This window comes from Corvus hawaiiensis, chromosome 12 (assembly GCF_020740725.1).
Source record: "Corvus hawaiiensis isolate bCorHaw1 chromosome 12, bCorHaw1.pri.cur, whole genome shotgun sequence".
Classification (NCBI taxonomy): Eukaryota; Metazoa; Chordata; class Aves; order Passeriformes; family Corvidae; genus Corvus; species Corvus hawaiiensis.
The window spans coordinates 10530325-10556036 of record NC_063224.1 but is presented as its reverse complement, the minus strand read 5'-3'; positions in this window follow the sequence as shown (position 1 = coordinate 10556036).

Here is a 25712-nt window from a genome sequence, read left to right as displayed (position 1 = left end):
AATCCACAGACTTAATATTTTGGTATTAATTAACATTAAACACCAAAAAAATTCATCTATATTATTAATCATTTATATAGAATGCTAGTCACAGGGAAGTTAAACCTGGGCACAGTGTCCCAACTGATGCTTCATACAGCTTGGTAAAACAAATGCCACTGCAGCAAAGCAATCTAAAAATAACCTTCTCAAAACCTGCAAATGCAAACAACCTACTCCTGTTCAGAACATCAATATAATCAAGTTCTCTTTGATTATACAGGATCCTGTAATCACAGCCCTCTGAGAATTTTTTGGCTACTTTCAAAAATGTCTGAAATTTACTCTGTAAAATTAATGCACAGAATCTGAAAATTCTACCTTAGCAAATACAAAAGACCATTTGATTAGCTACAAATAAAAGCCCCTTGAGCTAAAATGAATAAGGTTTAAGCTACTTCAAATTATTTTCCCGCCTGATAAAGCCATTATCACATTTAGAGCATTTACAATGCAGAACTACATTCCTTTGATCATCTTATAAAATTAATTGATCTTGCTTATCTATTGTACTATTTTAAATCATTTTAATTGAGGACATTAGGAGAAGTAATGGTAACAACCAATGCATTTATTAGTTACTGACGTTCAAGGCAGCAATGTCATTTTCATAATCTGAATTTCTCTATAACAAAATTCCATTCTTAATGGAATTTACATATAGATCACCCCCAGCCACAAATAATTTACTGTTACTTTAAGTCCTAAAGGACAGGCAGAAAAACTGTGAAAAATCACTCCAGCCATACTTAATTTTAATTATTCTTTAAAATCAGATAGAGACCCTGAAGTTAAATTCTCATAATTAAATAGAAATTAAAAGTTTCTAAAAGCCTTATTTTCAACTCCAATTTGAAATGCAAATGAACACATAAGAAAATTGTCCCATGAAGAACTGAGTAATGTTCATCTACAATGTTTTGTTCCATAGCCCCAACACTCCTCCCCCACCCAGAGTCCCATGGAAGTCCTCACTTAGTTAAAGGCTACAAAAGACTGGGTGCAAGATTCCATTATTAACCAAAGTCCTGACTATGTTCAGTGCTGCTCCTGTCAGTGTCTGCAGAACTGCCTGGCTTACCTTGAAAGAGTCCTAATGTTTCCATGATAGACTGTGAGTTTGTGTGACCCACTGTGCCACAGATCAACTGAACCCCTTTGAAAGAGAAGGGTGACTTTCTTTCCCAGTAAAGGAATGTTCCATTGCCCATGTGGCTGAAATCATTATTAACACCAACTGAATTTTTCCTGGGCTAAAGATATTGAAAATATGCTTCATCTCCAGCCTTAAGTCCTCTGCCTGACTCATGGGGTTCTAAAATTAAAGAATACACACTCATTTAATCAAGTTAAGTGGGATTTTCAGTAGCACAAAAGCAAAGTTTATATATGCTGCACAAATGCACACGCAAATAATTGTGTCAGCATGCCACTGCACGCTTGGGAAATAGGTTCAATCCTCCTTGCCATGAAGCTGTTGCACTGCTCCAGGCAAAGCACTCAGGTCATGTCTATGCTGACAATTGCCATCACACCTGTTCCAGGACTACTGGTCTTCTCTGCTATCACCTCTTTTTGTCAGCCTCTCTGGACTCTGTCTGCTTCAGTGCCAAAGTGTCTGCTGATCTTCAGGAAGAAGACATACTGCCTTCCTCCTCCTTGCCTCCTGCCTTGTCAGGTCAGTAATTCCTATTCCCAACTCCTTGTCCTGCTGCAGCTCCATCTCTCTTCCCCACTGCAAAAAGAAACAATTCTAGAGGGAAGACAAGCCAACAGGCAGTGGCTTAGACAACTGACAAAAACTAGCAGCATAATCAGGGTGTCTGACATAGGCTACAAAATACCACAATGCATGAAGACTAGTTTTGTGAGTGCAGTGATGCAGGAGACTAAGGTTAGGACAGATGCACCATTTTTCCATTTCTAAATTATAAAATGAAGGCAATAGCGCTTACTGGACTGCAAACACATTATGTACCAAGCTTTAGGTGCTCAGTTACGTTCTGATTTTGACCATCTTTGCAAAAGTACAGAAGTAATTATATCTAGGTGGTTTATTGTGGTAACTTGTCAAACTAATTTCTGTGGGATAGATGCTCCTATGTGGTGGGAGCAGCGTGTCAGTCGCTGCTGCGTGACAGTGCTGAGGTTGCTATAATGAGACAGTAGCATGTGGAAGGTTTGCCTTTACCTGAGACAAGGCTGAATGTAACAGCTGCTTATGCTTTGATGACATAAAATAAAATTTAAAAAAAAGAAAAAAAAAAGAAGAAGAAAAAAAAGAATGAAAAGGTGGGTCAGCTAGCAGCAAGATGTAAATCTGCAACTAGGTTGGAATAAGCAGCCCTTATTCATGCTGGTCACTAGTCTACACCAGAGAAACCACTTAGTAGTGGGCTCAGAAGAGAGAAGTGAGGAACCTGGTTACAAGTTGAAGAGGTGGGCACACCTCTATAGGGTAGCTGCACTATAATATTCATCTCTTTTGTCCTTGGCCGAGACTACAGGCAGCAAATGCTGTGCTGTCCCCACCGGGACTCATCAAAGAGCAAGGGGAGGAAAGAAAAAGAAAAAAGAAAGCTGCAATAAACACTGTAAAGAGAAACTGTCTTTACTTGTTCTGATGACTAGACGTTTTTGTTTCTCTTTATATGGCTTGTAGTGAGTACAAAGCTCTGGCATTCCCCTTTATAGAATGGGAAAATGACAGTTAAAAGTAAACACTTGCATTTAAACATACACAATGCAAGGACACCACCATGTTTTTGCTACAACAGCAAGTCTGTCCTAACATTATTATTAGAATATTGACTCTGAAAACTAAACTTCTTACTCATTCACTAAAGTTTGCAGATTTTTAAGATGAAGGTTTTGGTTCGGTGGGTTTGGGGTTTTTTAAATCTTATTTTGTGTTTTAGCTTCATCCCCAGAGGAACTCCTGAATCAACAGAGTCCCATCACAAAAGTACCAGCTCTACCTTTCCAAGTGCTCCAGAGGAAAGGACCTGTTTGATTTCAGGCTACTCTGAGGCCATTTTTTAATTCCCACAATCTAAGGTTCTTGGCAGCAGAGGTAAACACGATGTAAGTAGAGTTGGAAGGCAAAAGGATAAATAAGAATATAAACTGGTTAGGTGAATATATTTTGAGAAACTGAAAATATAAGGAAGTAGAGACAGTTTTTAACATAGAAAGCAAAACTGAAACTAAAATTACACTAATCAGACCTGAGCAGCCAAGCTATTAGGCTGTGGGTTTTTCATTGTGTAGTAACCTCTAGTGTACCTTTTCTGTCCCCTTTACGAACCCAGACCTGCAGCCTCCCTCTATGGCTGTGGTGCATCTGGTACACTAAATTCAGCTTCTATTACCAAAGAGCCCATTAATAACAACAGCATGAGCTTCCAGGCTGTCAGAACTGTTTTCATTTCAGATATTTCTCTTGTTGAAACAGAAAAGAGTGTAAAACAATGCAGCTGTGTCTCCCTCTAGTTTATGGCGTGCTGGTTTGAACAGCATAGATATGGTTAACATCTTATTACTACAACCTAAGGCAGTAGAGCTCTGTGTTCGAAATTTCCCAGAGTGTACATTATTAACAATATATTAACATGTATATATATGTTAATATATATTATATATTGTATATTAACAATATATTCCTGACACAGAGATTGATAAGAAACTACCGTACTTGTTTGGTTAGGGAAACTTAACACATTGCTGGTCATTGTAAAAACATAGTCAAGATAAACTATTTGTATTTTATTCACCTAATTTAGGTGAGGCCAACCACTGGTGTGAAGGTGAGTGCTGATCACACCGAGGTGGTATGTTTTGTGGTAAGTAGTTCAAGCATAAAATCCATTCAGAATTTCATGGCGGAATAATCATCATTCCTGTGTCACCTCACTGGAAATGTCCTTGCGATGGCCAGGATCTCCCTGCCCGAAGCACCTGGCTGCTCCTGAGTGCTGGGCAGGTGAATTCTGGTCTTTGTCTCCAGCTGCCTTGCAAGGTGGCAGCAAATACCACTCTCCAATGACTCTCTCAAACACAAAACAACATTCAAAGATTTGTTTGTAAAGACCCCTGAAATCTGAAGGCATCTGTTACTCAGTGTAAGTAACCCATTAACCTAATTAGATCTATCAGCAACTGTTCCTTTGGTTTGATTCTTATAGGAGCCAATCCCAGCAAAATGCATCCCAGAATACAAATAATGAGTCAATACGACCATGACACATGATTTTTGTAAGATTTTGAGTAAGTAACATAATTGTAAGATTTTATAAGATTTTAATAAGCAATCCATGACAGAATGCTAGACCTTTCATATGGAAAAATGAAAGGTGATTAAGTCAAAGTCTTCATCTTTGGAGTCCTCAGGAATGAGAAAAAATGGTATGATGGTAAATGGAGCAGCCTAAAAATTCCCCTAGTCTATGGCAGGAAGTTCTACAATGACAAAACTTGTCCTGATGCCTGAAGTTTTGATTATGTTGCCAGAAACATGGATATTTAGTCAGGCTTCTCAATAAAGCAAATTTTCCAGCAGGCTATGGAAAAGTAGCTATAAAGGATTTTTTTACCTGAGAAGAAACCTACAGTGAAAAGACAGTTAGGGCAACTCTGATCCCAGGCGTCATCCTCTGACAGACCATTCCTGGATTTATGGCATTACTGGTTCTTAAGCACACACAATGAAATCCCTATCACAGTCCTGGCAAACTCCTGTGGAGGAATCAACCCCAGGCTAGTAACAGTCATGACACGCCTCCAGTGGAACGTGTCTTAACACAACCCTGACAGGTTTTCAGGCTTGCAAAGAAATAACCCTAACACGAAAAGCAGTTAGACAGCTATTAACACAAAGCTCTCTCCGACATGGCTTGACCAAGGAGTGTGGTGTCAATTGAAAGAGGTGAATGCCAAAGAGGACAAAGCTGAAGTGCTCTCTTAGAACACAATTTCATAGTGAGAAGGTTTGCTAGGATGGATGCTAAGCTGGAGCTCAGGAACAGTAATGGCAGCACTAACAGATGTTTTAGTCTTTTATCTATAGATTTTAATCTTCAATATGCACCTTTGTTACATATACCAAACATCCCACTTGCAAAGTATTTGCTAGATAATAATTTCATCAAACCTACAAACCGTATATTCAGTTTAATTTTTATTTCTTTGCCTATAAAAGTACCTACAGAGGCGTCAGTTCAAGGTCAATAACTTGGATTTGAATTCAGTTGATTTACCAAACAGTAACCTTCAACTTAGATCAGACTGGTTTGCATGTTTGAGTATCTCTCTTGTCTCGCTCTGCCACCCTCCATAAGGGTCTAAATCACTAACGCTAAATGTCAGCCACTGTGGATGACAATGCATCTGGCAGCACCACAGATTATTTGTACCATGTGGCAAGTCAAGGACGTGCTCTCTCCCTGTTACAGCTGCATGGACCTTCCCAATGTGTGAGGAAAAGGATTTGAGCTGCTGGAGTACAGGCAAGGACAGGGGAAGCACACCTCCCACTCACAAACCCCTCCATGGTACATGGGCCCTTCCAGTGCCTTGCAGAGTTGCCCTGGACAATCCAGAGAGCTTCAAGGCCTCAGGAACAGCATGGAACTCAGAGACACTGCCCTCAGCAAACTACAATTGCCCAACTCCTTCCGTCAAGGGCTGACATCCCTGAAGTGCCAGCAGAGGCCAACCACAGGGCTCCTCCTCAGAGGACACCAGCAGATCGTGTGTCCAGGCGACAGTGGCACTCCCTGAAGCAAACCAGTGCCAAGCACATCAGTCAACAGCACACACCTTCCAGACATACCTGTGCCACCCCGCTTAACTTGTTGCTCTACTCATAAATGCTAGTGAGAAAGAGGAACACAAATAGCCTATGGAAGACAATGCTAGTGAAAAGGACAGTGACCCAAACAGAAGCCTGTCCATGTCAATAATCAGGCATTGAGAAAGACAAAAATAAGTCCTCTAAACAAATCTGAACTGCCTCAAGGCTTCACACTGCCTGTGACAGCCTCTATCCCTTCCACAACTACAGTAAAGGTTAAAAACATTGCAGTTTTAAGGGGAAAAGTATAAAAAACTCAAGAGCAGAGATGACTGAAGCTGAGCAGCAAGGCCTGAAGACTCCCAAATCTGTCAAAAGGGGAAGAGGTGCAGCAGGCAGCCCCTGCAGGTCCTCCCCTGCTCACTGCCACCCACCACTCCTGGCCTTAGGACCTGGAACTGTGTATGCAAACCTCCTCTGAAAAATACCTGTTTTACATATAGCTCCCACCTTTCCCCCTCCATGATCATTTGGGAATGAAGGGGGAAAAAATTGTCATATGGATAACATGACACATGCAATTCAAATGTGATCTCCTAATGAAGGAGCAGCACTGACTGATCCAAAGAGGAACGTCCCAGCAGGGAAAGCAGACTGTGAAGTTATGTAAATAAAAGGGTTCCAAGGAGAGGCCTCTCATGTGCCCATACAGGAGCAACACTGGTGGGGCAAACACATTCATCTTGTGCTGTGATGAGGAGGGGGAGAAACTGCGCAGCAATGTAGTTCAAATGGAGACACACAAAATATCCCTCTCCCACCAACGCAACTGTGGTGTTTCTACAATCACCACTGCAAATTTTGTAATAAAATGAGACTAAGAATCATAAATTATATGTAAATTGCTTGTGTATAATTTACGAATACCTAGGGCTAGATATTATTATTCTCTGCATTGATAGTTTTCTGCCAAATGCTCAGATTGCTGCTTTGTAGCTTAGCATCCTCTCTTCTCCTCTGTGACCCCACAAGTGAATACATGTATTGTAAAAGAACAACATTTACTTATGACTAAAGGGGGAAATATCCTAGTTATACTGAAAAGCTTACATTTACTATAGGAAATAATAAAAATAATAATAAAGTCTAAATTGCTTTCCTCATAAAAATACTAAAGCAATATGATCTCTGCTTGCCTATGATTAAGGGTGCTTTGTAAACAGATTGTTGTTCATTTTGTGATTCAGATACCATAATACTGCAAGATCAGGGTCTGTTTCAGTCTGAAAATATTTAGCAACCCTACAAGTAAAACATGATATATATAAATAGAACTTCCTAATTAACATTTCTCTTTTGTCTGACACTTTATTTGCCTTTTTTTTTTAATGGATAGCAAGCACAATGACAGCATGGTATTACTCTTGAAATAAACCTGCCAAGACAAAAGCATGTGTCTTGGATTTATTTTTAACAAAAAGAACAGAAGTAGCATCTTTTCCTGGGGTTTGCTTTTGTTCTGTCTGTAGGATGTTCTGATAGTAGGTTGATTTGTTCAGTAAAAAACAATAAGTAGAAAATACTTTTTCTGAAGAGATATTCAGTACTTTAACCTGCCCTGATAACCTGAGATACATGGAAGATACTTAAGGGTCATCTGTGCTATTTGACAAGTGTTACATCTGGTATGACAGGCAAAGATACAACCTTAGCACTCATCTGATGGTGCCATTTTGAACCTAACTCTGGTGGTAAAATGTTACTTTTTTCCTAATAAGAAATGTGATAGCTTACTGCTGAAACATGGATTTCCAGACAGAAGATAATATCAAAGTGGCCATTTGTGATGCCTGAAATCATAACCTCCATGTAAGGCTCAAAGACTCATTCCATGCAAGAGATACATACATAAAATACTGCAGTTATTTATGGATGCCCTTTAGCTCAGATGTCTAAAACTATTCCAGTGAAATACAGCAACCCAAACCCAGGTTTTTGACATTTTATTGAATGATTATATAGGAAACTAAAATTAGATAGCTATGTGGATGCTCCAGTCACAAGAATGGCTGTCCTCAGCCTCATGCTGCAGAGACACTTCAGCTCCACACCACTTTTGAGAAGAAAGAAATGTGCTCCCTTCATCTTTCCTTGCCTAGGTAGATACTACCCAATTTCTCCTTCTGATCCATCTCTAGGGTGCTTTCTAGACATGGAATATAACCCAATAACTCCCCACAAAACCTCATGTTCCAGGACTCACCCCATGCCCCTTGCCTCTAGCCCACAAACATAAGAAAACTTTTTGAATACTGGTCTGAAAAAAACATATTGATTCCTGGGAAAATATCTCCACATACATACCTTACATATTTTGGGCAATAATTAATTTTTAAAAAAATCTTCTTTTTAATAAGCCTGAGCGATAAGATTTCTTTCACATGTTGCATAACCACGGTGGAGTAAACATGGGGACACCCAAGGACAGCCAGGACAGAGGGAAAAAGGTGCATTGCAGCCTGTGCCTGCCTATATAGCTGCATTAAGCTAAGCCACAATCTTGCCTTTAAGCTAATTAATTAACTGCTTTCAACCATAACTGTTTCTTCACAGCTTTCTTAGTCTGGCAGTGATAAATACACAGTAATGATGTTAACAGTTTGGATTTACACAGCTGGTGTAACATACAGAATGGCATTCATATTTATGGACTTGGCAAGGTCCCGAGCCAGCCTGCACTAATGTATCACCACTGAAATCACAGCAACTGGGCAGATTTACACCACTGAGTGATCCGATGACCTACTCAGTGTATCATCTCCTATGTGGGCATTAAGCCCAAAAGCAGTATTTCTATATTCATAAAAGTACCTACTCACCAAACAAGCTAAAGGTACTACACCGGAAATCACCTCTCTTCAATTACTGCATGTAATTTTTAATGCTGTTCAAGTTTAATTACAGTGAAGTACTTAACTGGGCTGCAGCTGATTGATCATGTTCTTGACTACTTGTCTCCTACTCCTCACAACTGCCAGATGGAGAGATCTAGATTAGTTTACACCACATAATGAGAGCTTACTGCTGAAATATGAATGAATATTGCATAGTTCAACTTGACCTGCTTTAACAACCTTTATTTTAAAAAACCCACCTCTGGCTAATCAATTATTTTTATTTGCCTTTCTTGCTTGCCAGGAATTGCTATGCATTTAGGTATTTTATTTAAAATGGAAATGAAATCATAATACACTAATTTAGTCAATAACCAAATGCATAAAACATATTGGGTTTGGGTTTTGTGGGGATTCTTAATGTGATCCTGTTTGCACACTGGTTATGTTCTTTTACTCACTTGTTTCTTTGGAGGAACTTTAGAGTTCCTCGGGATTCATGCTACTAAAGAAAGATGCTTGTAATTATAATGTTGCTCATTTGATCCATCTATGACAGAGTTCAAGAGAGAAGGAGAAGGAAGACCATTAAAGAGAATATGTTTCTCTCAAGTCCTAGTATTTATGCTATTCTAAAAATATTTTTTTTTCTCCTGTAACCCCTCCCTTCAAAAGCAATAAGCAAACATATCCTTAATTTATTCACTTCTGAAAACTTGACTAAGCAATGCCCAAAACATGGTTGAAAAAAAAAAGATGTTTTTTGAGCCAGAACTACAAATCAGTTGTTAGTCTTCAGCATAAACATCAAGACAAGACCTTCTGTCCTAGCTCAGGAGGAATGGGACAGAGAGGGAATAGAGTAGGGACCCTTGTATTTCTGCTGTGATTCCAGAAGCAACCTAGAGAGTTTTGCAAGGCATAAAGTGTTAACAGCTCTTACAGCTTCAGACAAGTACGTGTTAGCTGTAACATGTTTGAAATAAATTAAAAGTTAACCTCGCATCTGCAGCAGCCTAAGTGCATTACACAAGCCTACGTACATGAATTTGGAAAGACCTTCATAAATTCTGGATGAAGGAGCAAGAAAGAGGCCAGTTTGGAGCTTGCTGGGAAGGAGCCGTGACAAAAAATATTGAATTTCACCTGTAGTGGCAGAGGTATGGCTGCAATCCACAGCAGAGGGTCACTGTGGGAAAGAAGAGGAGCTGGGATGGGTGCATACCAAGAACCAAGCAAGTGCTGCTCTACAGGCAAAGCAAAAGTGCCAAGAGTTACACGCTTATCCCATGAACACACAGGTGAACAAGACTCCCAGGCTGATCTTTGAAAATAGATCATCACAGCATTACAAGAAATATTTGGAGGTGTAGCTTGGGCTTTTACTGAACACTGCCAAAGTAATTTCATTCTCTTTACTAACATGTGTACAGATTAATTACCAATGTAAAATACAGAATGCCTGAAGAAATGCAATGCGTTTCATTTTCGCACCTGGTGCAACCTGGTGCACTGATCCCTCCCAGATTGTTGTGTTTTACTGGATGTAACAGAGGAGACTGTAAGCAAAATTATCATTGCAAAACCTTTCAACTGCTTGGAGAAAAGAACACGAGAGAAGTCAGCATCAGTTTTCCCACACAGTTCAGTTGCATAAAAGCATTTATTGGGAATAACTTCTATAAGACAAAATTTTCAGGGGTATAAACGTGATTTTTAAAAAATTTGCATGGGTGGATGTTTCTTCTGCAAATGTTACTGAGAATGAGCAACTTGCAAAAAAGTTTATACATTTTGCTATATAAAACAATCAATTGCAGAACTCCAAAATAAGCAAAGCAGATTTGGCATCTGCCTGTATTCCATTTAATAAATGAGTAAGCAAAGTAGTTGCATAAAAAGCCTTTTAAGATGTATAACACAATAGACTACAGATAATACTAGAATGGGAGAACAAACCCTTTTCATTTTACAAGGTAGGCAAGTAGTTGTTTGTGTGAATGGCTGTGTCTATCTGTTAGTGTAACAACTGCCTACAGAACACATGAAACAAGCTAATAGCAATAATTATCTGGAATTAATGATGAACATAAACATTTCTTTGCACTCACTAAATAAACAGCAACTGGAGCTTAGTATTCACCAATGGTGCAACCAGAGCACGGCATTTACCATGATGAAAGGGAATAACCATTCCAAAGAAAGCCATGGAGAAGCTGAGTGTCTCCATTAATAACAAATAGATAATTTGGAGCTTTAATTCCATGGCTTCTAAAGCTGCATTAAAAGACTGGATCACAGCCAAAATGCAATAATCACAATGTCTGCAAATCAAAGAAACAAGCCATCAAGAAACTCAAGTTTTTCTGTACAATGTAATTATCAAACAGTACCAATCGTTCTCGCTATCTGAACTTTGAAAAAAAAGATCTTTAAACAAGTACCAGCAAATGGACCAGGATCCTAAAATTGTGAACTCTCTCTGTGTCCCACCACTGTCACACACAGAATCGGTTTTGTTATGCTTATTTTTGCCACCAACATACTGAGACAAGTGTGTCTTTTATGTGAAAAAGGATGAAATACAAGGGCTTTTGTGCCTTTCCTCTATTTGCTTTAGTTCCTTCTCTGTATGGAAGTAGAGAATGTCCTGGTTTGGTTTTTTCTTCACTACAGCTACTTGCAGTTTGCATACTGCTTGCCTATCTGATTAGAGATGAGCAGGTGTGTGCAGCACTCTCTTCCAATTTACATTCTGTATTTTAAAACAGACCATAACTTGCCATGGGCATTTGGTTCCAGGAGAGAATGCCAAATACAGAACAGGAAGGTTTGCTTCTTATTTGCCTAAGTAAATAAAACTTTCTTGTGAAATATGTTACTATATAAAACATTGATGAAATACCACAGAGTATTTCTACATTTTCCAATCCGCACCCTCAAAAAAATGATAACCAATGGATTTCCCATACTATCTTAACAACCAGAATAGTTCTTCCTTTTGGTCAGTTAAAAGCATCATGATGACCAGGAACAGTTCCTGTGGAATGTCTGTGTAGATTCTGTTACTTTGTTTAGGAGGTGTAGCGGAATATACAGAAATACACTTTGATATGTTGCAACACCGGCTGCAACAGGAAATTAAATTATTCACTGTCTTGATTTTTTAGAAAAGTTGTTACTGCAGTGGGGAAACCAATACCCACGATGTACATCACAAATGCACGATAGGTGACACCCTTCAGATATGCAGCAATCTGAGATGTTGATCCTATGGTCTGGTATTGATTAGAAATCAAGGTCTGATTTGGATCCTACCTCAAACCCACACACTTGAGGGACAGTGATGAAGACTACCCAGACTCTCAAGGTAATGGCATTAGGTAGTTCTAAATGTTTAATCATTTAGTATGGTTCCAGTGCCTGCAACTAGCATATTTTAGGAGCCACAACACTGTTTGGCTTCATATATTAACTCTTCTTCCATTCTATCCACCTTGACCTTTGTATTAAGAAAAAGTCCATGAAATCTAAATTATGTTGATCACTACTCTTGATAGCACAGATTCCTTCAGACTCACCTGTTAACCTACATACACTCCTTCCACAGGACTTGAAAGGCCACAGCAAACATTCCTCATCCTGCTCTATGCCCACCACAGGTGTCTCGGAGCACAGTATCCCACTTCCAGCAGAAATCCACAGATGTTCTGAGGCTAAAATTAGCACAGCCCAATGAACTTTGCCATCTTCTATTAGCCTAAGATATCGCCTTTGGACGGCAGAATGAGATCCTGAAGCAATTTTCCTATACATTTCAAAAGCATTAATCTCTCTCATCACAAATTTGGCAAAGTTGAACATAAATCTGAGAACACAACAGCTTACCTCTGTTTATGTCCAATGGTTTTTTCTTTTCCCTTTCAAAACCTATTCTTAGCTATACAATTACAAAGTTTTCAAACCCACGCTGCCATTTTCTGCAGAACAGACTCCCTGCATTTTATTTCTGCTTTTCACAGGTCATCATAACAAACAAATAATCATTAATTAATCCAACTATGTTGTTGCTATTGCATCATGAATTGCAAATAGGATTATGTTAGTAATCTAGATTTATGTTAGTAATCTCAGATATGTTAGTAATCTAAAATTTAAACTCTAGCTTTACCAGTCCCTTGGACAGCCAAGTCAATAAAGACAAGCACCTGTAAAACTGAACTATACTGTGTCCGAGACACCTGAAATGGAGTATTTTGCCCTGTGGAGGTAAGTCTTCCTATTGCTCGACTGTAAAGGAAACCTTGTATCATTGCTTACAGACTCAATGTTAAAGTACATAACATTAGGCACAATAAATACTACTGTTCTCATCTAATTCTTATTTTATTAATGATTTTCTTTGTACCTATACTGAAAGGTTGTTTATTCCTGCACACAAAGCAAATGTTAGTACTTAGTTTCTTGAACTTCCTTGACCTGAATCAAGGTGGAAAACATTGAAGCTTCTGTTGGAAGAAGTTCCCCATATTCTCATACAACTTCTTACTAACAATTTTTCAAGCACCGATTAATAAAGCATCAAAATATTGCATTACAAGGAAGCAGGAATAAATTATGAAATACATCAGTAGTTAATTCAACTATAATATCTAAAGTATTGTAGAAATAGGGATAAGTTTGACTAAAGCAATTTTCAGTTGACAGAGATCTGTCAAAGGATTTTTCACTAGAAATAAACTGGTGGTATAAACAAACTTTTGATCTTTTTTAGGCTTTCATGTTTTTTTCATAGTCTACCCAAATAATATAGAACAGCTTGTACAAATCATTCTATCTTTTGCAATTTGAAATATCATTGTTTTAAGGAAGAAGACTTTGTGACTAAAAAAAAAAAATTAAAATTGTTCCCAAGTAAGACATTTGTGTTGTAAAGAGGCCATTAGGAATCCCTAATACCACTGTTGCTCTGTGCAACTGTTATTTCTATCATAAATATGTCACAGGTTTTATTAACCAAGAGAAATGTGTGGTAGTTTTACCAGCTGTAAAGGATACTGAGAAACAGTTTCAATGAACCAGTTAAGTCATACTATAATTAATGTCTTTTTACCCCATTCTAGAGGGTTTTTCATTAAAATTATTTTCACACTTATTTTTTAAAGGATAAAAAAAGAAGCATGTACACCATTCAACACATTGCAGGTAGCTTTGAGTTTACATTTTGATGCAGTGAACATATTTTAACACTATGTTAACAAGAAGAATCAGTCTGTACACAGCAAGAATGTTCTCTTTTCCTCCATACAGTAATTTATAATGAAATTTCTTAAGAAATGTGGGTAGTTTTAAGACAACAGATGGTCTTGTCTCAGTGCAAGAAATATTAAAAGAGTGGGTCATATATCATCTGTCTCTAATAACGCTTGCATGGTCACTTGACTTTCAGATTACTAAAAAGACCTATTGAGAGACATCGGATTCATAGAACAACAAACATGGAGTGAGAAGCTTGAGCAGTGAAGACAGTGAATAAAAACATGTTCTTGTTGGAAAGAGAAGTGCAAAAATATTTTAGAGACAGCTTTTTAAACAATCAATTTTCAAGCATCTCTAACTTTAGTGCTATTGCACTCTGAATTGAAGCTCTGAAACAGAATGATGGAATCTCATTTCCTTTGTGCCATAACAGACCAAGGCACAGATTCTGCAAAGGCTTCTTTGCAGCTGTAATTTTATTTATTCAGCCTCAGAGGTGAATCTCCTAGCTTTGATCAGATGGACTGCTCATGTGAGCCCAGTCACAGCAACATTCCTGCAAAGTCACTGCACTTTTCCTGGTGGTGGGAGCTCCTCAGGCTATCAGGAAGAAAGATGACCACAGACTTTATTAGTAATCTTACTGATTTGGAATTGAAATACAAAACCTAGTCTCACAAAAAAAAAAAAAAAAAAAAAAAAAGAAACTTTTTCTGCTTAGTTGACATTCTGACCACACCTTTATTTTAAGCCTGATTTCTCAAATGTGGAAGAATTAACACTCAAAAGCAAATTTGTCCTTGATTATGCTCTGTTAAGCACAGAACTGTGTTTATAGGAAAATATGAAGACATACCCTATACCACTTGAATTTTGAATGGGAAAAAGAGCAATGTTCCATCTCCTTTTCTGTACTCCTTTAATATTTGAGGGCTTGTTATTTCAACATACACTCTTGGTGTTATTCCATAATTCAAAAATTCTCCATGTTATTTTAATACATAAATTTTGTTAGAAAAAGCTTTCATTTGCCCTGAAGTATTACTGAATGCTGATAAATTACTGTGGGCCTATAGCAATTTTTCCAAGCAGTCTCCATGTAAGTGTAAATTTAGTCAAACAAATCAAAATGTGAGTTATGTTCAATTGAAAATAATGATATCTATTGAGTGGTCAAAAATTGTTAGTAGCTATTAATAAATAATCCTCAGCACATATGGTGATGTCAATCAGCACTATTATTTTACCCATATAAGAGGAATTTAGTAAGGTAGAGCTTCACAGTGATACACAAGTTAATCATCGTACACAGCACACTACTGTCAGAGCTCAAGAATGCCTTTGATCCCTACCTCAGTTTCAGAGCATTCGGGTCAGCCTTTTGCACAGCATTCAAATGTGGTGCATGAATACTTCAACACACATAGAGAAGGAATAACTGAGCTGTACCAGGTCACAGTGTAATCGTGACATTAACAATTATATTAAAAAAAATCTCTAAGAAAACCAGCTACCCCACATGTACACATAGCCTTTTTCAATATTTTTCCTCAAAACTTTGAGCACACAGACATATAGTGAGCATACACGTCAGTCAAATGGATTGGAAGCACTTAGGAGGAGATGTTATGGTCTGTTGCACCCATGATGTAAAATGAAGAAGTTTAGATAGGCCTTTGACATAATGGACTTGACGAGAAGAAAACCTGAGCAGAGAGGGCACCTGGAGAGCCCCTAATAGCCCCAGCAGCCCTGTGACATTTCCATACCCAGACCTGAGCAGGACCTAAGCTCTGCCTATCACTGCTGCAAGGGTTCCTAGCACCTCTGCCAGCAAAATGTCTCCTGCCTTCATACACCACTTGTTGAAACAACGCCAGCCTGTGGAAAGCTGATGCTGCAAACCAACAGCTGGTATTCAACAGTATGGAAGAAAAGAGATAGGCTTAGGGGAAACGTGAGCGAGCTAACAAAAACTGGCTGTGAAATTTTGGTTGAAAAAGCACTACCTTGTGGTTAAATATATGCTCTTCAAAAAAGCAATATGTCTAAGGGTGAGGCCAGAAACTAATGTCTTTCAGAAACACACCTGTGTTAATTTCTAGAATAACATACAGATGGCGTCCAGACTGGTATTTTCCTGCTGCTGAACAAATAACAAATCTATTAAACATGTGTTCATCCTGTATTAATACATATTAATGAAATATATATTTGCAAAAAATGTGAGTATTTCTAGAAGAAACAGAGTTATTTAATTTCAAAATACAAAAATTTAAGTTATGAAGCCATCTGGTTATACAAGGGATTTTGTGTCTAGGAGACACCAAACCAAAAAAAAAAAAAAAGGAAAGCAAGGAAAAGAAAGGTCACTCTCACAGTAAAAAGAAGAAAAAAAAAAATCTAAAATATTCCCGTTCTTATAATTGAATTGGCCACAACTTTAAGCAGCTATTTATGTTGATTTGTAAACACAAAGCCTATATTTTAATAGAATGTATTTTAAGTTCTGGGATATTAAATGGTTCTAATCCTATTCTACTTTATGACTAGTTCAAGAAATGACCTCTAGCTAGATCTGGCCTTGTTCTATCATGCAACTAGATTTTTCTTACAGAAAATAAATTAAAAAGGTGTGACCTTGCTGAGGGCTTGCAGAGAAAATGAGGTACATCTTGTCACAAGCAGAAGCGCCTATTTGAAACACGGTTTGTTCAATTTGAAAGGCTGCTGCTTTCCTCAGATCAGAAGTTAAGATAAAGGCAGTTGGATGAAAGAGGAGAAACATTTCCAAGAGATGAAATTAAAGAGCTACACTGGAATCCCATTCAGTGACACAGTGCCTTTTTGTGTGAGGGTTTATCTGGGATGCATCAGCCACACCTTGTCCCCATGCAGAAGCAGGCTCTTCACCCAGCACAAAGCCTGTCGAAGAAGGAGAGGATGAGGACTGCTCACCAATGGGAATCAGAGGACATTCTCCCCCACACAGCAGGGCATGGCAGAAATGAAATAACCCATCTAAATGCTATACATTTTGCTTGGGAGAAAAATCTAAGTCCCTGCTTGTCTTGATCTCAGCAGCTCTCTTGTGAGCTCTCTGCTTCCCATCACCAACAAATGTGGCATCAGTGGGCAGTGTTCCCAGATGGCTAACACCTCTGCACTGAAAATTCAAATTTTAAGCAGGTAGTAGAATACCCACCCAAAAATGGGTATTCAAAACCTGTCTCACTGTTATGACGGTAGCTCACACTCAATTAACTTTTCATTTGACCTCCTAAAAACACACAGCAATTTGTTTGACACCACCTCACCAGAATAGCTTGTATTTGGTGTCCAAAACAAAATAGGCTTATTTCATAATTTCTCTTCTAGTATCCTAAATAATTTCCTTGCTCATGATCACAAAAAGTATCAGGTAGTAAGGCTGTGATTCAGTCGTGTCCTTAAGTGCTTTTCTAAGCCTGCCAGGAACTCAGTCAGGTTAGTCCTCAGCTCACCATGGTCCAGCAGTGAGGACAAGCAGCACACAGGTTTATTCCCCTCTGCAGCTGCAGACCTGCAGCACCATGAGCCCGTGACTGGTTCCCTCCTGCCCCTCAGCAGCACAGCCCAGAGCCCTTAAGGGCTCTGACTCCAACAGCCCTACAACACAGCAGCTTGTTCCTGGCACAGCGAGTTCCCCTCAGCCACCAGCCCTCATCACGGCTGGGGAACACCGAGCAGGGAGCAGAGGGTGTCCCCAGCCACTGACCCGCCTCAGAGCCAGGCTGGGTGTCATGTCACCTGTCCCATCGCTTCCAGACTCCAAGGCTTCTGGCAGGTGGGATGGATCACACCCACAGCCACAGCAGCATTAATGTAGGCTCTTTCTTGCAGCGCTCGAAATGTTTTTAATCCCAACCTGATTATTAGGTACCCCTGCTTTGAGTATCATAAAAGCAGAACCACAGCCTGCAAAAGATTGCCTTACAATTATCTCACAGCAGCTATTTAAATATCACCCAAGCATATGTTGTGCTAATGCTTATGACCAAATACAGTTTCATTTCACTTGTTCAGAACAAACCCTGACTGCAAACAAAGCTTTTGGTGAAGTGACAAGTGGAATTCCAAACGAGTAAGACAAATATTTCCTCCAGAGGCTAAACCTACTGCAAAATATTAATCTCTTCTTCTACACATCTTCACATGTCTTTGGTGAAACACCTGTCTGGAATTGTTAATAACAAATATTTTTCAGGGTATACACTTCAAAGACAGTACTGCAATGTCAAGCAGTGTAAAACTTTTGAAGTAATTTTAGCTAAATACTTCTGTGACAACTGTCTGAATCAATTTGTCTTAGCTGACTATATTCTGGTATTATAAAAACCTAAGACCTGGTTATCAGCCAAAAAGGTAAAAATTTGAGTGAAGTCATAACTAATAAGTTGCACAAATCAAACACACACAAAAAATGATAATGTTTTAGTTGATTTAGGAAATGATCCATGCCCTCTGCTTTCTTAACTTCCAATGAAAATGCTATTTAGCCTTAAAAGGATCAAATGAAAAAAATAATTTATGCACTAAAGGCCAATTCAATAAACAGTGAAACAGCAATAACCCAATGTTAAGGAATTCCAAAATGAGAATATTATGTTCTTGCTTAGCATAGTGAAATTTTCGTCTTTAGCAAGGAAAAAGATAAAGATTCAAAGTAAAATGATGCTAAGAAAGGATGGCTATTTTTAATTACTGAAAAACCTCATATCAAAGGAAGTAATAAGACCAAAAAAAGAAAATGAAATAAAAAAGAAATAATTGTGCGCATGTGTTGGGGGGCGGGGAGAGAAAAGAAAGCAAACTAGGGCTGGAGGCTTAGCAAAACTTCTGAGCATTACTCACAATTGTGGTAGCAAAAAAAAATATCACCCAACAAAGAAGGTCAAGCTGACCTCAAGATTCTAAGTCAGGCTCTTGAAATCCTAAATCATACAAACCACCATCACTTCAAGGCATACAAACATAAGAGGATTAAGGTAAGTGTCCCACCTAAAAGCCTGAGAAAACAAAGATTAGTTTTAAGTACTGAAAAGAAACACAAATCATATGGATGCTCCATGCACAGGAAGGAATAATTGTTAGGATGTATTAAGAGCACAGTAAAATAAGCACTACGTAACATAAGAAAAAATCCAGGTTTGCTTGCCACCTTCTGAGTGCAAATATACTCATGTCAAAATGTAACAAATATTAAAGACTTAAAGAACCGTCTCAAAACCTGTTGAAGTCAATGGTTAGTTTTTTATTGACTTCAGTTAGCCAAGACCCTCTATTTAGAAAGATTAAGTAGAAGACAAATAAAACTATTCTTCTTAGGGGAGGGCAGTAAAACTGCTGCTCTCAGCTCACTGTACCTACCCAAGTGACTTCAGTAACTCACTTATCAACCCAGCCACACAGCAACAAAGGCTTTCCCTATAGGTAAACACTCAGAAACAGTTTATGCTAGTTATGCTATCAGACTCTTGACCATATTTGCATTTATGCTACATTTATGTTAGCAGGACAAAATGTGGTGCCTTTTAAAGGATGACATTAGTTCTGGATGTTATTCTACAAGTTTGAACTATAACGGTCATGTCTTGACTTTATGAGATGTCAAATGCAATTTGAGCATGCACTCTGAATTCTGTATTCATTTTCATGTCAGCTAATATTTAAAAATATTAGTGATGCAATTGTTCATGCTCCTAACTAGATGGAAGGAAAAGTAATACACATGATTTATGGGCTGATCGGCTTTTCACCAGCGAACACTACCTCAAGAAGTTATTGTTTAATTGAAGAATTCAAGTTTGGAAAAATTCCATTCATCTTCTTGTTACGTACCTGCTGGAAGTAATCACTGACTTGTGGCATTACTGAGCACTTATGTTATCCTGTCCCTCTACTCCAATGCAACTCAGCAAGACAGAAGTGTGGACTAACCTACCAACCTGAAATCTTCCGATTGTTCTATTCATTAAAATTAACGCTTACACCTTTTTCCTGTACTAGTCAAAAAGCCTCTGCTGAGTCCTCTCAAATATCTACTTATTTAAATGCAAATATGAAATTAGGGATCTGGGGGATCCCCATGCTTTTACAAGCACTTAGTCAACTAAAATACTCCCTGACATTAAACAAGTCACTTGCCAAGTGGTGTCTTTTGAACCCAGCTGAGAAGGGCATAAGAGTTTTAGAGCTGAACCAGAGGCAAAGGGCTTGGTGGATTCTACCACATCTGAACTGTGCCCCCAATGCTTCCTTCTCTGTGGAAACTAATAAACCACACTGTTTCAGAGGAAAAAAGTAGTATGACAAGCAATTAAGTGCTGTCAAGTCAATAACCTTTTGTCATGAAGACACTTAATGGGGGGAAAATTCCCTTTTAATTTATAATTCATTCTTCTTACAGGTTGTTTGATGAAAAGTCACCTATCACATTATCAGGGTCACTTATAAGCAGAATTGTATTTTTTAAAGAATTAGGTACAGTCTTGGGTCAAGTTTCCACAAGCAAACCAAGACAAACTTGGTTCTACTGGCCAAGATGACTATTCACTGGAAATTATAGCAATCTGTATTTAATAAAAATTAATTTCACCTATAGGCCCAATGCACTCCAGACATTTAACTTCTCTTGGGAGTGTTTTCCTCCTAGTCCTTTGAGGAAAAGAGTGAATATTCTTATCATTCAGGATGAGAAGTAATTAGGAAGAACATAACTTAAAGAGGTACTTTAAAACAACCATCTCTCTCATTTACTTTCAGCATCCTAAACACAATCTGAAACTTAACAACACCAGACCATTTGCAACCACTTTCAAAGCAACCTTCTCCAGAATTTGTGTAAAAAGTTTTCAAGAAGTTAAACATTTCTGTTCACCAAACATTAGGTTTCTACTTATGATTATTTTAAAATAATTTTGATAATGTTTTCAAATAGATGTAGAATTCCCACATAAGGCATTATCTGCAGAATGTTGTTTTTATAACACCACTGGCTAAACAAAAACAACTTCTTCATTGAATTAACCTGTTTTCTGAGCCATTCCTACTTGTCAGATACAGCCAAAAGCTGCACTGTTCAAACGCCTTTTGGCCAGCTGTTGCACAGAAGAATACAAAGTATGTAAGGTAGCAGTACACAAGGTCACAGAGCAGAGCAAGCGCATATTCAGAGAGTTTTTCACTGCCATTTCCTACAAGCCTTTAGCACAGGCAGAATTTCAATCTCATTACTAGGTCACCCACTGCTCTCATTTCCTCTGTCAAAGAACTTTCCATGGCAAAAGTGACAGCCATTCAACAGCTATATTGAGGTCTTGTTGTGTTGCGGGGAGCAGTGTAAAAACACAAGGTTGGACAAATAAATGCTTTGTTTCTTATCGGAATTGCTTCAACACCCAAGGGAAGCGCAGGCGGAGCGTGAGCAGGACACCCTCCCTTTCCCCGTTGAGAGGAATGCAGCAGCTGAGGACTTGCACATCAAATTCCTGAGATGCTGCCAAAGAAAAAACAGCAGCATCCCACAGACCTATCTCCCACCAAGCATCGCAGTGAAGCTCAGCCATGACCAGGCCCAGCCAGAGAACTGTTTGCAAGGGCACTGTGGGGGGCACAGTTCTGCTCTCCTCCCATTACTGGGGATGCACAACTCCTGTGGTGACTCCTCACATGATCTGCAGCCTCGTAGAGAAACCCCTGAAGGAAATGCAGCAGCAGAGCTATTGCCTATGGCGATGCTATGGAAAGAAGTGGTAGTGACAAGATGACATTGAGAGTCTGACACTGTAGATTACCCCAGAACCATATCAAAATGACTCATAGTTATCAGATCTAGATGACAATGAGACTCTGGCGTCACTGTCATCTATACTGAAAAAATAAATAAGTGCTACATGCCACTAGCCACAGGAATGGACAGGCATTATAGATATGCTGCAGCAATGCTGTCTATGGCAAGGATGGTTCAAGAGCTTTGATAATTAACCTAAACTCAAACTTATACAATTTTGTCTTTTTCATTAAAGGGGAAAAAAAATATGTATGAATATTATGATTAATCTAGGGATAATTCTTCTTACAATCACAGAGCAAAGTGCTGGTAATTGAACAATATCAATTAGGTATCAATAAATATTGAATTAGTACTCATCATTCTGATGTGCAGAATGGCAAGGATGGATGCATCAGGCTAGTAAATTGGGTACCGGATGGAAAACCTTCTGCATTCCAAATGCCCTCCTGTGAATAGCATCCAGCAATCCTATCTGTAGGCATTAGGCACAAGACACATTAACAGTCAGCAAACTCAGGCTACGTGCAAGGGCAAGCACACAAGGGCTCCCTGCTACACACAGTGTGGTACCCCCAAATCAATTCTCTGACAGACACGGAGCAATAAGGCAAGTGGCACTGGTGACTGCGAGCAGACAGCAAGGTAAGAGGGACAGCTGCAATTATTAGGAACAGACAACAGCAATATCCTACAAGCAAGGAAAGAACACGTCCATGTATGAACAGAGGAAAATAAAAGACACTTTTTCTCTCCTGTTTTTTCCAATGAAAATATGTTAAATAGTAGGTTTCTTTTTCCATTAAAATAGTTTTACCAGAACACTGTTGTAACTCCTGTCCAAAAAACTCAATTTCTCTTCCTACGAAATTTTAGAAGAAAGCGCATTTAAATTTTTATTTCAAAGGAAAAGGAGCTGCTTCAGACTGACCACCAAGTCATTTGTCTTTTATTGCCACACTTGTTTTTCTCTTCCTTTTTCCTTTTCATTAAAGTAATACATTGAAACTACAAGCTTATGAAACAATGATGAACATCTACTTCAATAACACTGAGAATTCTCAAAAGTGCTTTGTTTGTTTTGTTTTTTCTGCAAAATTAACACATTAGAGACTATTTACCACTGTACAAAATTCCTTTCTTTATTTATGAAAGCTACATCTTTACTATCATGATGTGAAATGAAAAGCCTCCTGTACTTGTTGCATACAATTAAGCTGCAACAAAAGCCAGCCCAAGCCATTTCACATTTCATAGGGCTGCAATTATTCTTTAACTGTTAGAATATGCTGTCCCCCAGGAGCTAATTACAGAAAAGCTCTCATCACATACAAGAAACACACAAACAAATCCTTCAAGCACAAAGCAAATGTTCAACATTAAAGAGATGCATTCAGGAAGTCACACCAATCAGTTTGGTTCAGCTAATTACTAATCTGATTTCTGGAGTAGTTGCATTAGATAATTATGATGCCCATTCACAACTTGAAAGCCAGGACTCTGACTGATTAAAATAAAGATCTAGGACTCGAAATAAAAGTAAGGGCAAAGTATGAAATATACATCAGAACAGGGCTGATGGGGTATGTTTGTTTATTGCCGGCACTTCCTTCGGCTCTTGGCTTTGGAAGGCCCCATCCAGAGTTTGCTGCACCCAGCAGGAAGATTTCCATTGATATCACTGCCATTTGGATCAGGCCCAGAATAATAAGGCATGGCTTTGCCTTGCAGATTGTATTCATGAAGTGCCCAGGAAGGAGCTTTCATTGCTTGCTTTTGGTCAGGCCGAGAGCCGCGTTCCCAGGCAGCCGGTGGAGCCCACGGCGGAGCCCATCCCGCGGGCACTGCCCTGGCCCAGGCTCTCACTGCCCATCCTCCGGGGCCCAACGAGAGGCAGCCAACTTTGATAAGAATTAAACTCTTCAAAGACTCCACTGTAAATGTGTTTTAACTCACATTTTGTTTGGTTTCAGCTTCTGCAGGACTTTTTCTTCCTCCAGCAATTGCTTTGCTGGGGTTTGAGCGTTTATAAAGGTGCATGATCCAGAATACAGGGTACAACAATTCCTCTAGTTTCTGACCCAGCTGAAGCCCTGAATAGCCCACTGTAGTTTCAGCCTGAGACTGGCAAAAATTTGCTTGTGGAAACACTAATAATTAAACTTTATAGGAAAACATTGTTCTAATTAACTGTATGATGAAGTAAATATGCTGAGTTCCATTATCAGTCCAGCCCTTAGTTTCTGCTCTGTTTTAAAGACTTCACCATATATAAGGGAAAAAAAGTCTTTTAAAGCCCACTGACTCATTTACAGGTAGCAATTCATTGCAAGTGACAACACAGGTACAGGAGCAAAAAATTAGGAATTAAAACTTTTCACAAATTTACAGCCTTGCATGTCTTGCACCAACCAGGGTAGTACTACTAAGCCATCGTATGCATTAAAATAAATACAAAAAATGCAGAACTTGACCTGTCATTTTCATCATCATGTGTAACACCTGAATGTCTAATGAATACATGGTAGCATTAAATAAGTGTGAAATTTAAACAAAGGCTGAACTTCAGGCAGGTGAACCAGCTTCAGTACAATGTACTTGGTGGTTCTTAGCCAAGTTGGGGTAACAACAGAGATTAAAACCCCATATTTTAAACTAATTAAAGAATAAATGAGTTTCAGCTGCAACTTGAGGTTCATATAAAATCCTAGGATAAAGAAAATAAAAGAGATAAAGGCTAGAAAAACAAATATCAAAAGCAAACTTTCCCATGGATCCCTGAAACTCATCAGCAGTAGTTTCACATTGTGGGGTCACAGATTCTGTGTATGTCCTTGAGAGGGTGCCCCTGCTCAGCTCACCGTGTAGGGATCACACTGCTTTGTACACACACAGCTGCAAAATCACATGGGCTGCTAAAGATTTTTTGTTGGTTAAACCCCCCCAAAAATAAAATATCCATTCAGACTGGCATTCCTCCACCTCAGTATCTCAAATAAGGCAGAACTACACTATTAAATTGTTTGCTCATAGTCACGCTGGACACTTTTCTAAAGCATTAAGGTGAAAGGGATTCTTTGCTGCTGTTAAACTAAATGAATGAGAGTTGCAAATCTGTATTTCAAAGTCAATAGGCTACAATATTTACAGGGCTGCCATATGTGATAGCTTAAAATTCAAAACTGAACGAAAATTGTATGGGGTGGAAACTAATGTTATGGAATCTGAACCAAGGCTACATTTATATTTCACTTTAATGCTCTAGCTGTTTAATCAAAATATGAATAAAAGGTCTAAAAGACCAACACGCAAAAATATCATAGTTCTGGAATTTAGCTTTAGCTTCCTATTGTCAACCAATTACTGTGTAATTTTTTCCCTGTGACTGAATAACTAACTGTTAGCAAATAATGAAAAGGCAATTACAGCAGAGCTTTGTTCATATTACCTTCTTCATTTTATTCAGGCTATAATTATTGTCAATGCTGGAGGCTTACTGTACCATGTAAGTGGCACCAGGGAAGAAAATGGAATGGGCTGGTGCATGGAAAATTGCAAATGTCACAGCTACCTTCATCATCACCGTTGGACTTCAGAGATTAAAAAAAATAAGCAGTAAAAAGCTCTCCACGTATGTTTTGCAAATTCCGTACCTCAATCTGTTGCAAAGGATGATGAACTGGTAGAAGGGAAAAAATTCAAGTACCATATTTGTTCTTTTTTTGTTCTTAACCTCTGCTCCCCACCTCCCCCCAACATTTTTATTACTATTTAATTCCCAGGGGACAGCTTCTTTTGCCACAGTGTGCCTGGAAACAAACTCATGCAAATATTCTTTTAGCAGCAGTTCTCATTAAGGATGTCCATGCTGTTCTATAACACAGTGGCATATAAATGA